This window comes from Neovison vison, chromosome 1, assembly GCF_020171115.1.
Source record: "Neovison vison isolate M4711 chromosome 1, ASM_NN_V1, whole genome shotgun sequence".
Classification (NCBI taxonomy): Eukaryota; Metazoa; Chordata; class Mammalia; order Carnivora; family Mustelidae; genus Neogale; species Neogale vison.
The window spans coordinates 241,367,418-241,382,237 of NC_058091.1; the positions used below are offsets into that span (position 1 = coordinate 241,367,418).

The 14,820-nt window shown below is 47.3% G+C and overlaps 1 non-coding gene across 1 annotated transcript; it reads left to right on the plus strand.

Moving 5' to 3' along the window:
- Nucleotides 1–3,683: 3,683 nt before the first annotated feature.
- Nucleotides 3,684–3,825, plus strand: LOC122897256. Its single transcript, XR_006382505.1, has one exon. It is a non-coding gene; the product is annotated as a U4 spliceosomal RNA (small nuclear RNA).
- The last annotated feature ends 10,995 nt before the right edge of the window (nucleotides 3,826–14,820 follow it).

The following is a 14,820-nucleotide window of genomic DNA, read 5'->3' on the forward strand; positions in this document are numbered from 1 at the left end:
TGTGTGTATTTCATACATATTAACTCATTCATTATGTATGTGTCCAGCTCTCCTTGGATGTCGGGCTCCAAGCCAGCTCTACAGACATGGTGCACATGAGAGGGTCCCTCTCCTGGGAGGGTTCCTGTAGAGGTGTGCAGACAAAGTAGTAAAGAAGGAACCGCCATACACCATGGTAAGTAAAGAGGTCTTTGGACACATATAGTAGGGTCAGGAAAAGTGTGCTGGTGGAAATGGTGGTAAGCTAAGACCTTACTTTGGATGGATGGTGGGTGTTGGCCTGGGGAAAGGATAGTTGGAGATGTTGGGGAGAGAGGAAGAAGGGACAGCAAGTACAGAGGCCCAGAGGCTAGAAACGTGGCCTTCTGGAGAAAACTCCAGTCCTTCAGTGTGGCTCGATCCTAGAGCATAAGGGGGGCATAGAGAGGGATGAGGCTGGAGTACTGGGTGGGAGCCATGTCACAGGACTTGAAACCATGGAGTGGAGGTAATTCTTTTTCTTGAGATCATTGGGAAAACATCACAAGGGCCTCAAGTTTGGTTCCCAAGGAAGAGGGGGCTCTGAGATAAGTATGCTGAATCTTTCCCAGTGAGCGTTCCTTGCCGGAGCACCTGTGAAGGAGAGTGGGATACAGAATGAAGTGGGGGGAGGGGGAAGGTAGACTATCACGCACTGTAACAGAGGCCTCTGCCAGTCTCTGGAAACTCTGGAGCTGGGATGGCCTCTCAGTGTTGTCCTGAGGTGACCCAAGGGGGATGAACTTTTGAATCTCTGCAAAAATCAGTTGTTGACCAAATAATAGGTAAATTGGACTTCATCAAAATTCAAAACTTCTGCACTTCAAATGATATTACTGAGAAAGTAAAAAGACAATCCACAGATGGAAGAGAGTATTTGTAAATGCTGTATCTGATAAGGATTTAGGATGCAGAATATATAGAGAGTTCTTACAACTCAAGAATAAGAAGATAACCCAATTAAAAAAAATGGGCAAGGGAGTTGAATAGACAGTCCTTCCAAAAGATATGCATATGGCTAGTAAGTACATGAAAGGATGCTTAACAGCATTAGCCATCAGGGAAAAGTAGATCAGAAACCACAATGAGATACCCCTTCATTCTCACTAGGATGGATACAATAAAAAAGACAATAACAAATACTGTGGAAGAGGTAGAGAAATTGGAACTCATGCCTCGTGGGGTGGCAGGGGGCAAGCGGAGAGAATGGGGAATGTAAAGTGGTGCAGCCTCTTTGGAAAACAGTCTGGCAGTTTCTCAAGGAGTTAACACAGGTTTACCGTATGACCTAGTGGGTTAAGCATACACACATATGTCTACACAAAAAGTTGTATGTAAATGTTCATTGTAGCATTATTCTTAATAGCCAAAATGTAGAACCTACATAGTCATCAACTGATGCTTGCTCAGGACAGGGAGAACCTTGAAGGCATTGTGTTAAGTGCAAGAAGCCAGAGACTAAGGCCGTCTATTGTATGGTTCCACTTACATGAAATATGCAGACTTGGCAAGATCAGCAGAGATGGAAGGTAGATGAACAGTTGCAAAGGTATGAGGGGAGGGGGAAAGGGAGTGACTGCTCATGGCACTGGGTATCTGAGGTATTTTGGAGGGTGTGTGATGAAATGTTCTGTTATCAGATACTGGTGGTAGTTTTATAATTTTGTGAAAGTACTAAATCCACCGAATTGTACTTTACAAGGCTGAATTTTTAGGGTGTGTGAATTAGAACTCCATAAAAATGGTCATTTTGAATGCATACCCCCAACCTCCTCCAGGTCATGTATCCTTATCTGGGGAGGGGCTCAGCTGTGAGCAGTTAGCAGGTCCCACAGAGAGGCCAAGGGAACTCTGGATCTGAGTTACCTCCTGTAGCATCCAGTACAGAAGGCTTCTGGGTGGAGTGGTGGAGTCTGTGTTTTCCTTTAGCACACAAACTTCATGACAACTCTAAGAGGGAGGTGTTATTCTCCCTCTTTTAGATGAGCAAACTGAAGCTCAAAAAGGTTAAGCAATGGGCTAACCGGGTGGCTCAGTGGGTTAAGCACCTGCCTTTGGCTCAGGTCATGATCCTGCGGTCCTGGGATCAGGCCCTGCATCGGCACCCTGCTCAGTGGGGTGCCTGCTTCTCCTTCTCTCACTCCCCCTGCTTGTGTTCCCTCTCTCTCTCTCTCTCTCTCTGTGAAATCAATCAATCAATCAATCTTAAAAATAAAAGAAAGTTCAAACAACTTAGACGGGATCTCCATAGCTAGTGGAAATTTGAACAGGAGGGTGAACTTGTGTCCACCTGGGGTCAAAAGTTAGGCTCTTCATGATTATTCTATGCTATTCTGTGCTCAGTCATTCACAGATTGGTTGCCCCTGAAAAATTAATTAGCTTGAAAGCCAGTTAATGAAAGGGACCGTGTCTGAGTACATCTTCAGCACCCACCACAGAGTATGAAAATGTGCATCAAGCTGAAGGAGCTCCCTTCCCAATGACTGCAGACACCGCACCACTGCTAATACTCAGCAAAGGTCATTTTCTCTAAGTTGCAGGAAAAAATTAACAGAATGATCAGATTCTCCTCATTTTTAATCCATTTTTTTGGAGAGGGATGCAAATACTTGCTTGTTTGTACTGAAATCTAATATCAGAAGGCATCTTATTTATCAAAAAATGTGTAGACTTCTCTTCATCAATATTTCAGTTTCCCGTCAAAGGCTCCCACACCTAAACACATTTCTTGAAGACATGAGCAGAGTTATGGATTTCAATAAATTGAAGTCAGGGCTGACGGAGGTGCAATTTGACTGCTGTTTTCCCCTAGGCTTTCCCGTGAAGCTGCTTTTTGTGGCTCATGGAGGATCAAGGACTTTATCCTCAATGTATATCCCAACTACTCCCCCTGTCAAACCTGCTATTTCCAAGGCCCCAAGCTGCTGTCTCTTGGATGCATCCTGGCTAGGGATGGGATGCATCTGGGTTACCTTTGGTAGATTTTTCTCCCTGTGGGGGAGACTGGGAGGAGGTGCGCGGGTGGGGGTTGCTTACCTGGGAGACAGTACCTGCAAAGGCACTTTTCAGACTTGCTGACTGTGGGATGATTCTCTAGAACCCAGGAAGGACCACACATGTCACTTTGCTTTCGTGTGAAGTTTCATCTTTAGGACTCAACGAGGGCCTCAATGCTATTAAAGTGATAACATCCCTGTCTGTCAAGGCTGACAGCATCAACAGTTGTTCCTATCTTGGCGTGAAAGTCTAAGCAAACTTGCAAGGGGAGGAAACAAAGTGCTCTGGGGACCAGCGTGGGGGCCAAGAGGGCTGGGAGGGAAAAACTGGGGGTAGAATAACATAGGGGTGAAAAGCGAGGCTCCTGGGACCTGCTGTGTCACTCGACCTCCTGGCTGTACTATTATACACTCTTTCTAGGTTGTTACCTCATTTTTGAATCAGGGTAATAATAGTCCTCAACAGCTAGGGTGCTTGGAGGGATAAAGTGAGATAGAACATGTATGGCAGACATAAGTGGAAATACAGTCACAGGAACAGGGAGAATGTACGGTCCTTTTCTCTCACAGTGCTCTGATTTTCCTCACAAGTCTTCTACCTGCTGGTTAGGGTGGAAGGAAAACCCTTCCATTTTAATCTAATCTGGTAAATTTAGTCTTATTAAAAAAGCTTTGCGCAGTGGCAGTATCGTAGCCAATGAGGTTTATCCGAGGCGCGATTATTGCTAATTGAAAAAATATGGACTGTCCCTATAGTAGTTCTCCCCATCTCACGGGTGTCTGCTTCCCTTTTCTTTGACCTCCACTGGTGTCCATGAACGTGAAGGGTTAGGTCCTTGTGCTAGTGGAGGAGAATTGCTTCTGGTCTGGTCAGGGTTCAGTTGCAAGTGAGGAACATACCGCAGGATATTTAATGGCTTGTGAAATTGTTGGAAGAGGTACAGACACAAACTCAAGGCTACTGTGGCTCTCTCCACGGGACCCTGCAGAGCAGGGCTGTCAGGGCAGTGCTGCCTCTGACCCAGGTGGGAAGCCATAGAATCAGGAAGAGCCACCACAGCTCCTGGCTGGATGCATGCTGCCTGGACCCCAGCCCACACCAGGAACATGGGTGCCCCACTTCTCTCCTCACATCCTTAGAGCCCGATCTCTGTTTTGCTTCAGTGCATCTTACTAGCAGAACCTAAATCACATCCAGAAACCCTAGCCGCATGTCAGTCTGGGAAATGTAGTTTGTGGCTTCCCAGCCTCTGCACTATATCAGGGGGGTTGGAATGCCTTTCCTGCTCTCAGTCCTCGTTAACGGCTACATTCCTTCCATCCGGCTGCTTCACATCCATACATGTCCTTTCCCCCAATGTCTAAACAACTGTGCCAACAAAGTTGCTCCCCCCTCCTTTTCTTTTTTGAAGTATGCTCCATGCCCAATGTAGAGCTTGAACTCACAACCCTGAGATCAAGAGTCACATGCTTCACAGACTGAGTCAACCAGGTGCTCCACAGATTGTTCCTTTATAACCTAACATTACTATCCTCTGCAAAAATTAAATGTGTTTACCTTTATCCCCTCAAAAGGACAGCGCAAATTTCATCAGTCACTGCATCTGTAGGTGACATTATTCCTCTTCTAGGTGGGTGATGATTCTGCTTTTATATCATATAACCTGAAGCTTCAATAGATACTGAACAATCATGATATATATACTAGAGCCTATAAAAGAAGAGAAAAGGTGAAGAAAGGGATAATTGGGGTCTGTGTGCTTATACACATGTATATGTGTATATATTGTATGTACTTAACATGCATGTAAATATACTTCAGTGTTTTACTGCACAACAAGACACTTCTCCACTTATTGGCTTGAGACCATCCCCATTTATGTGTAAACATTCTGTGGCCTGGCTAAGAAGTTGTGATCTGATATGGTTTAGCTGATCTTTGCTGGGGTTACAGGTCATCTAGTGGCTGGATGATTTAGAATGGCCTCACTCCACCAGCTGGTGATTGGTAGGTTCCCGGAGGGGGTCTCATTTTCCAGCAGGCTGGCCCAGGGCTGTTCACTAGGTAGTTTGAAAGTTTTAGACTCTACAAGAGATCAAGCCACAAGGGGCAAGAGCTCTCCAGTCTTCACTTATGGCACATCCACTAATGTCCCATTGACCAAAATAAGCCCCACGGCCAACGCTGAATCAATGGATGGAGAAATAGACTCCACCTTCTGTTCGTAGGAGTAGAATCTTATGGCCATTTTTGCCACCTGTCACAATGTACATGTACACCAAGACAGACCATATGGCAGCCATAAAACAAGTCTCAGTAAATTTAAAAGGATTGAAATCATACCAAGTTCATTTTCTGGACACAATAAAATTAAACTGGAAATCAGTAAAAATAGGATATCAGGGGAGACCCCCCCAAATATGTAGAAATTAAACCACAGTACTTATCGTGTTTGGAGGAGACAGACAGGAATCTGTCTTTACTTTTCTTCATCCCTTTCTAGTCCTAATTGTTTTCACAAGAATGGCAAAGATTTGGGATATTTTTCAGCTAATGATTCTTAATTCTCTTGGGCACAGCCTGTTGCCCTGTTTGCTCATTTTTACCCCCAAATGTTCTAAGGATTACTACTGGAGTCAAATGACAATTTGTTAAAAGGTGTATTAGGATTTTCCAGAGAAACAGAACCAAAAGAATATATAATATATATTCTTGGAATATATAATATTCCAATAGGAATTGGCTCATGTGTTTATGGAGGCCAAATGGTCCCACAATTTGCCATCTGCAAGCTGGAGAGCCAGGAAAAGTAATGGTTTTCAGTTTTAATTTGAAGGTGTGAGCCTGGGGGCCAATGGCTTAAGCCCTGGTCTGAACCTGAAAGCCTGAAAACCAAGAGCACCAAAGTCCAAGTGCAGAGGACAGATGTCTAGGTTTAAGCAAAGAGAGCAAATTCTCCTTTTTTGTTCTCTTTGGAGACCACCTACCCACATCTGTGAATGTAATCTTCTTTCCTCATTTCACCAATTCAAATGCTAATTACTTTCAGAGACACCCTCCCAGACACCGCCAGAAATAATGTTCCCCCAGCGCTCTGGGCATCCCTTAGCCCAGTCAAGTTGGCACATAAAATCAACCATTGCAGATTCCTCTCATGTCTCACTTGTCCAAGTTCAGTTCTTCCATGTCCTCCAAAATGGTGCACTTTCATCAGACACTAAGCCCAGGACCATTTCCCGCCTGCCAGTGGAGCCTCTCGTCAGGCAATCCCTCCCTGCTTTAGCTACTGTGGAACTACATGTGGTCCTTCTCACTGGTCTTCCTCAGTAGCTGGAAGATTAGCATAGAATCTGTTGAGATCAAAAACCTGTCCTGAGAGTCCTCTGTACCCTATTTGGAGCCCAAGCGTGGGCATCACTAATCAGTCATGATGCTGTCTCACTGACCTCTGGAAGGCAAGGCACAGGCAGCCCCTGCCAATCAAATGGAGTGGGCACCAGAGATGAACCTGATTCGTCATCTCAATTTTAAGTACTTGCCCTCGTGTCCCTTTGCCCACTGTAACCCTAATAAGTTGTTCTGATGCTCTGGGTATGGGCGGGAAGGGAAGGAGAAGCACATATCTTAGAAATATGCTATCATTGTCCGAAGTGCAGGAAAATGACTACATAAAATAGTGAAACAAGGCATGACATCCGCGCCCCCACCCCCGCCCGTAAGATGTAAGATTTACGGTGTTTTTCAAATCATAAAAATTTTTTAAAATACCATAAGCTGTTGCTGTGTGGGGAGACTTAACCTCAGGCTGTCTGTGCTCTTTTCAAGCATTTTTCTCTTAAAGAACTGTCTTCTGCCCATATTTCCAGGGAACCTAGAAGCGTTTCCCCTTGTGGATGAAGAGGGTCCATCGATTCGACAAGCCAGTGCTGTCATAGGACTTCAGAAAATACCTTATTTGCACACCAGAGGCCCCTCTTTGATTTAGAAATACAAATAGTGTACCAGCAATCAGCTCTTGAATTTCTTCTGTGCGCCGGGCACTCCCCTAAATGATGTGTCTGCCTCAGCTCCTTTATTCCTCAACACAGTCCTGGGAGCCTAGTCCTGGCAGCTTCATTCTCCTGACGATGAAATGGCCCCAAGACGTCAAGAAGTCATCCAAAATTGCACAGCCAGCAAGTGGCCAGGTTAGAATTCGAATCCAGGTCTGTGTGGCATCAAAGCCTTAAGTAATATTCTTCCTCGCCTCTCTCTCAGGAGTCAGAGAGCTCTTGCTTTTGGGGGTCTCACAGACCTCTCTGCCTTTTTTCTTGCTTTCCCTTACCTTCTTCAGCTTGCACTAAGTCAGTTTTCAGTCTCTCTCTCTCTCCCCTTCCTCTCCTCCCTCCCTCCTGTTAGTCTGGGGAGGCTTGGACATTCCTCAAATAGGAACACCTTGCATCCCAGGGAATCTGCTTAAAATGCAGGAATCCCTGGACAGAGAAAATCACCTGAGACCTAAGGAAGCAGGTCCTGTCAGGTCCCATTGGGAGAGCAGGATTGAGGGAGGCGGGAGGAAGCTCAGGAGAGGAGAGGAAGTACGGGAGGGCAGGAGGTAGAGCTGCTAAGTCAAGTTGCTCTTAACCTCATAGACCGTGGGCCTTAGCCCTCCAGAGGTCTTCTTTGTTAATCCTCTTCCCAAACCGTCCCCTGAGCACCCATCATAGGCTAAGCTCTGTGCCGGACTCTGGTCATCCTTGAAGAACTAAACCGTACCCGTGGGAAGTCAAGAGTAGGGAGCAGGACAGGTGCACCTGTGGGCTTGCTGCCCCTGGAGAGGTGCTTTCAGGGGAGGAAGGGTGGAGAGAGGGTGGGAAGGAAAGACCCTCTCTTCGGAACTGGCTCCTCTCAGCCCTGGTCAGCCTAGAGCTTCAGGTGGTTGGTTTTCTTTTCTTTCTTTTTTTTAATTATACTATAAAGTTTCATAGATTTCTGATTTATTCATTTACTTATTTGAAATAAGACCAAGTTCTTTATTATGTAACTTAAAAGTCTGTGTGAAAGCTACAAATAATGCACCAAATAATATTATACACTTCTGCTATGTATAGCACAGAATATGTATACAATATTAAGGGAACAATTCCTAGGCCTACAGACAAATTGAAGAAAAAGTTATAGTTGGGCATTTTCTTTCTTTCTTTTAAAAATTAACATATAATGTATTATTTGCCCCAGGGGTACAGGTCTGTGAATCATCAGGCTTACACATTTCACAGCACTCACCATAACACATACCTCCCCAATGTCCATAAGTCAGCCACCCTATCCCTCCCCCGACAACCCCCAGCAACCCTCAGTTTATTTCCTGAGATTAAGAGTCTCTTATGGTGTGTCTCCTGATCCTATCTTGTTTCATTTTTTCTTCCCTTCCCCCCACAATCCCCCACGCTGCCCCTCAAATGCCTCATATCAGTGAGATCGTATAATGATCATCTTTCTTTGACTTATTTCACTTAGCATAATGCCCTCCAGTTCCATTAACACGGTTGCAAATGGCGAGATTTGGGGTATTTTTTTTTGATGGCCACATAATACTCCATCGTCATCCCAGAGCTTCAGACCGTACTCTGCAGTTTTCCTTTCTGCTCTCGGGCTGGTTGTGAAGACCAATACACCTCTTGACACAAGGTCTTGACATCATTAAACCTCATGAACTAAGTCCTTCTTGGAGCTCCTCACTGCCTGGGGAGGAAGCTGCTCTCTCACAAACCTGATTCTGCAGGCCGGGCATCAGTTTTGGGGGTTTCAGGGTTAAGAGGCCCACCAAACACTTGCCTTTTTTTCTCTGTCTGTAGCGTCTAAATATTTTACCTGAGAGAGGCTGGTCCTGGGATGTGAATCATTGCCCATCATTTCCCAGCTGGTTGGGAGGAAAGCGTTCCGCTTTTCGGTGCTTCCAAAATGGCTCATGTGTGTCCCTGTGTTTTAGGTCAGACCACCTCAAACGTACTCTGAAAGAGAAGGAAAAATGCCTTCAGTCTTTTAGGGGTGCTGTGCTACAACACCCCTAAAAATTACCTTTCTCTCTGTAGATACTTAGAGATGCTCTCTGCCCAGTTCCTTTCATCCTGCCCTTTGGAGGGGCCTTGAACATGGTTTGCTTGAATCCCTGGCCTGGCAGAACTCCATTCCAGAGGCACCCAGTGGGCTGCCTCTCCCTTCTCCCTGCAAACCACACCTCCCACCTTCGACTGCTCCTAGCCCCTGGGGTCCTGTCCTATACAGATTTGGCTCTGAGCCCACTCCCAGCTTAGCCCCGAAACAAAATGGGGAAGCCTCAGCCCACCCAGCTGGACCCAACCCAAGAGATGAAAGCAGTGACTCATTGTTCTGATGCTGGTTGTTCTGATTTCCTTGAGACCTGACAGAGCTTGCTTTAGACTTCTTGGTGCTAGCAGTGCTCTCTCTGTTCTCCTGTTGAATGCTCAGTGGCTTGATACTTAAGATTAGACCCGGTTTCCATTGTCCCTTGGAGAAAACTGATGGCATGGCCAGATGGCGTAGGCACCTGCAGGCCCTCGGCCTCTGCCTCTGGTATGAGCCCTGGGCTGATGATTCCAGCACCGGTTTTTGCAGGAGTGCTGTTCCGAAATGGTAAGAGAGAAGCGGAGTGCTCCCAAGGTTTCAGCATAATTTGGTTTTATTACAAGGGTTTTCATTTTGATGGCAACATTATTCTTTTCATGGAAGAAATTATCTTCAAATTATTTAATCTTACTCTTCTATCTCTGGGGATACTTTGGGGTATATTGCTGCAGTCTTTATAGATTCCTGGAAAATAGTGGGCCTCTCATTTTAATCATTTGCACAGGCCCACATTTGGAGGGGGAGACAGGATCTTGTTATCACAGAGACACTGGTCCCTGAAATAAAGCTAAAATATCTGTGCTTTCCAGAGTAGAAGACCTCAGGTTCTTTTTATTACTCCAAAGGAAAATATTAGCAGTGAAGAGCTGAAGGTTCCTGTCAAGGAAGGTTCTGGAAGAGATAGATTCAGGTATCTTTCTTGGGGTAGCATGTGTTACCATGAATTGTAGATCCTGGGCAGAATACTCCTTTTAGTAAAAAAAAAAAATTCTTTGGCATGAAATAGAGTAAGCATTAAGAAAATAGCTGTTTCGGACAATAATGAAGCAGCTGAATAAGCAGGCTCGGTGAAGCAAGGGGTGGGGAGGACCATGGGGCTGGGAGGAGGAACAGGCTCTGACTCAGCCTGACCTTACCAGAAGCAGCCCTGGAGGAAGGTACAGGTGAGGATTTCCCTGAGCACCTATAGCTGAGGCTGCCTGGGGGTCATTGGCTTCTCCAGCCAGGGTCAGGAGCCAAGTACATGCCCAGGATACTGTGACCTCCTGGAGGACGGCACTTGGGGAATATCATGCCTAGGGTTTGGTTAAGTCTTAAGTGGCCTGAGGAAAGAGCTGGGGCAGCTGCTGCGGAATCAATCAGGGGGAATGCTGGGAGAGTGGACTAAAGCACCACGCAGAGAGGAAAACAAGTGTCAGTGCCCCCCACCTCCCACCCCAGGCCCTTGCAATACCTCTCAGGTGCCTGGGTCCAGATCTCTTCCCCAGTCCTTCCTGTCTGCCTGGCTGGGCTGTCTGCTCTCCTCTCTCAGGCTGGGTTGATGACGACCTCTTTTGTGTCCCTGGGAGAACTTGGCGGGCGCTTTGGGCACCCTCCCCTGGAACTGGAATCATCTGTTTACACCGGCATGTCCATAGCCTAGCACAGTTTCTGGCCCAGAATATGGTCTCAATAAATAAATGGTAAAATACTTCCTGGCATGCCTTAGACAGGAAGGCACAATGGGAGGGTATGAAATAATGGAGCATGCATGGGAAAGGGGCTCACTGCTTCTCAGGGTGGCCCTTCCTTGGCTGTGTAGCCTCAGCTAAGTCACTTTGCCCATGAGTCTCTGTTTCCCCATCAGTGGGGCAGAGAAGGTGATTGCAGACGTGTCTGGTGAGGCTCCCACGGGTTCCTGACTGTGAGGGCTGGTGCTTCGCCTGCAGGCAGATGTGAGCCCACCCATATCCAGAAAGTCTCAGCAGGGCCCTCAGGGTCCGTGCTGTGCTTGCCGGATGCAGGGACCTTTTTCCAGGGTAGAAGGGGTGGTGACAGTCAACACAGACTCTCATGTGTTCTTGCAACAGCCCCTCCTGGTGAGTGTTACTATTGCCATCCCCATTTTGCAGATGGGGGAAATTCTGGCTCAGAAAGTGGAAGTGATTTTCCCAAGCTTCCCAAGGTTGGAATCCTAGTGATCTGCCTCCAGGACCTCAACTGGTTCTGGGGACCTTAGAGGAAATGGCAAGCAGGGGGATAGCCAGGTCAGACTTCCCTACCCAAGGCCCAGGGAGATAATGCTGTCAGCTCTGGAGACAGGTGTGTTTTGGGGGGCATCATCCCCAGCCTTGGATTTAGGGTGTCAGGTCATCCCTTTCTGAGAGCTGTGCTCCAGGGGCCTCAGCCTGCCCAAGTGCCCAGGCTCTTGACTTAAAGTTCTGTTGTGTCACTCCTCATTTCAGCCCAGGGACAACAGGGGCTGGCAATCAGATGGGGGGCAGGATAAGGACTGTCATTATCACTCTCCCTGCAGGACAGGGTACTGCCAGCGCATTCTCCACTCCCCTGGCTACAGCTGACTTGGGCGAAGTACTTCTAGGAATGGCCAAGGAGGCCCAGGGGGAGGTTTAGCAAAGTGGTGAAGGGTGGCTCAGATGTCAGGTCTGGGGTTTGAGTCCTAGTTAAGCTGCTTAGGGTTGCTTGACCTTTCTGACTGGACAATTCATCATCAATCTAATGGGGATGACCCTACTTATCTGCATGGCTGGTCTGGCTCCCACGAGACATTCGTAAATTGTAGCTGTTGTCAACATTAGTAGGTTTATGATGGAACTAGCAGCCCTGGGGTGAGTGTGGGTTGGGGTGGCAAGGGAACAGGGGGCTGGTCTGTGGAATGTTAGGGGGGTGGGCTTGTGGAGGGCTCAGGGCTGCCGTGAAGGGCTGGTCAGAAAGTGGAAAGTGGAAAGCATCCTGGCCCCTGGCTGTTGGCTGTGCCAGGCATGGTGCCTTGTCTGGGTGGAGTCATCATCCATCTCTGTTTTCTGGATTCATCCATTTGATTAGAGCCAATATGTCTACTGAAACTGCCTAGAAAAGTTGGTTTGAGGTAAGATAAAGGACGGCATTTAGAAACGATGGTGTACATTTCTCATGGTTTTGGAATTTGTCTTTAATTAGGAAGAATTTATTTGGAGTTTGAGCTGGGTTGAGTTGAGTTTCCTTGACTCTATTTTATTATTTCTTGAGAGAGAGTGAGCAGGGAAAGGAACAGAAGGAGAGGGACAAGCAGACTGTGCAGAGCATGGAGCCTGACTCGGGGCTTGATCCCACAACCCTGAGATCATGACCTGAGCCAAAACCAAGAGTCAGAATCTGAACTTTCTGAGCCACCCAGGTGCCCCTCCCTGCCTCTTGCTATATTGTTTCTCCCTTTTGCAGGCCATATTGGCCACATACTTCCCCTCTGCAAAAGAAGGAAGTTTGATTTTTGTTTGTTTTCTTCTCAGGACTGTTGTCTCTCCCCCAGGGAGCACTGGTTGGGGAAGACCACATAGTATTCAGTGGGGAGGGAACCCACATGAAGGAGAAAGCTGGGCAAACAGGCACCCAGAGCTGCCCTTGGATTTCTCCAAATGGGAAGAGGGGTGTTTGAAAAGGTTGAGACCTTAGAGACCTTAGGACCCCCATTTCTGGTGCTCATCTGGGTAGTCATCTCTCCTGGAACTGTTGCAAAGTCTGGGTGGAAGATATCAATTGGGCTTAAGCTCTTCCCAGTTGTATTTTAATGCCCCCGTCCTCATCCCTGCCACAAATGTCACCTAGCTCAGCGCATGTCTCACCACCTCCATCTACCCCCATCCCCAGACCATCCTTTGTGTTAACCTGGATGAAAGCATAATAACTACTCTCTCCGCTTCCAGCGTTCCTAAGCCCCCACCCATTCTCTGCACAACAACTTAGTAACTTCCCATGGTGCTTGCAATGTAATGGAACACCCTAAGCACTGCCCTAGAGCCTTCCAGGCCCATCTGTCTTCTACACCAGCCCTCCTTCAGCACCCAGCAGGACTTCACATATGCTGTTTCCTCATACTATAATGCTTTTCCCACTGCCATCCTCCTTTGCCTTGATGAATGCCTGTGCATCTTTTATGCTTCTGCTTAAACGTCTTCACCTAGGCCTGCCATGACCCCATCAAACTAAATCAAATCACCCTCATAAATCCTCTCATAATTGACTTTTCCTTCTTGACTCTATCACCGTGGTTAGTGCCATGTCTTTTCAAGTTGCTTTATTCAGGTCTGTCCCCTGTGGTCTCTGTGAGGACAGAGACTGGAGCCCCGTATGTTTGCTGAATGAATGAATCAAGTTTCTCCCTTGTCTCTGTGTGGGGTCTTCTGCATCCCTTTCCCCATCAAGACCTTCTCTGGAGATGATTCCACTTTCTTTTCTGAATCCTGTGATTTTTGACTGTGCAATGAATCAACCCTCAAGAAAAAAGTAGCTCACGTAAGTGTAAACACCAGGTACCACCCACCCTACATTTGTATTCACTTTGGGCCTTTGGGGAAGAGTGTGGCTACTCCCCCTCATCTTCCTCACCCCCCCATACCCTCCACACCCTCACCCCCACCCCGAGCTGTGTGCACAGTGTCCCTGCGGCTCGCGGCTCTGCTTTTTTAGTAGCGTGTTTGTAGGCATGTGTGAGTTTCCTCCTAGAGCTCAGGCACTCTTCCCTTGAAGGGCTCCCTGTCCTTTTACCATATGGACATGCTTGCTTTTCCACACGCACTTGGCGAGCACCAGGCACGGTGCCAGGCCCTGGGGGGGAGGCAGCTAAGAGTGCAAGCTGTCAAGTCAGAAGACCTATATTTGACTCTGAGTCCTTCCCTTCCTAGTGGTGACTGTCGGCCAATTACTTAACCTCTGACCCGCAGTTTCCTCACCTGTAAAACAGGAGTAACATCAGTGCCCATAGCACAGAGTTGTGGAAAGGACTGAATGCTGCACACTGTGGAAAGAACTGGGGGCCACACTTGGCATGTGGTAAGGGTGCACAGATGGCCGCAGCTGCTGCTATTATTAATACCAGGAAAGGGAAGTCAGCCTTGGTTGAGATGGACACTCAGAATAATCCCCTCCCCAGTGTGGCTTGGTCTCTGGGCTGTAGGTTCCTGCTTGAAGGATGGAGGGCCAAGACAGGTGGGCTGTGGAGAGGTGCACAGAAGGCTGGTGGTGGCTCTGTGGGGCTTTCAGGATGTTTGTTCTGGTTGTGTGTATGGGGGCCTCCCACTCAGCATATGAGGCTGCCTGGCCAGAAGCTACATTTCCTAGGGAATCCTCAGACTAGTGCATCTGACTTGTGCACCAAGACCCATAGGCATCTTTTACCTGGAGACGGACAAAGGAAAATTCCATTGGGTTTCTTGCTTCTCAGAGGACAGCTCTTCCTCTTTGGCCTGAGATGGTTTCAGAGAGTGTGTGTTGGCCTCTGTACACCAGGGAAAGAGCTGGTAAGTGTGAAAGAAAGACCCAAGTGTTTCCCTCCACTGCATGGTAGATCAGTGTCTTTGCTTTTCTTGGACTCATAAGTTCTTAGAGGCCCTAGAGATCATCGAGTTCAATCCTTCAATTTCATAGATGAGGAAACTGAATCCCTAGCAAGTCGTTTTACTTTCCTGTGACCCAGTTTC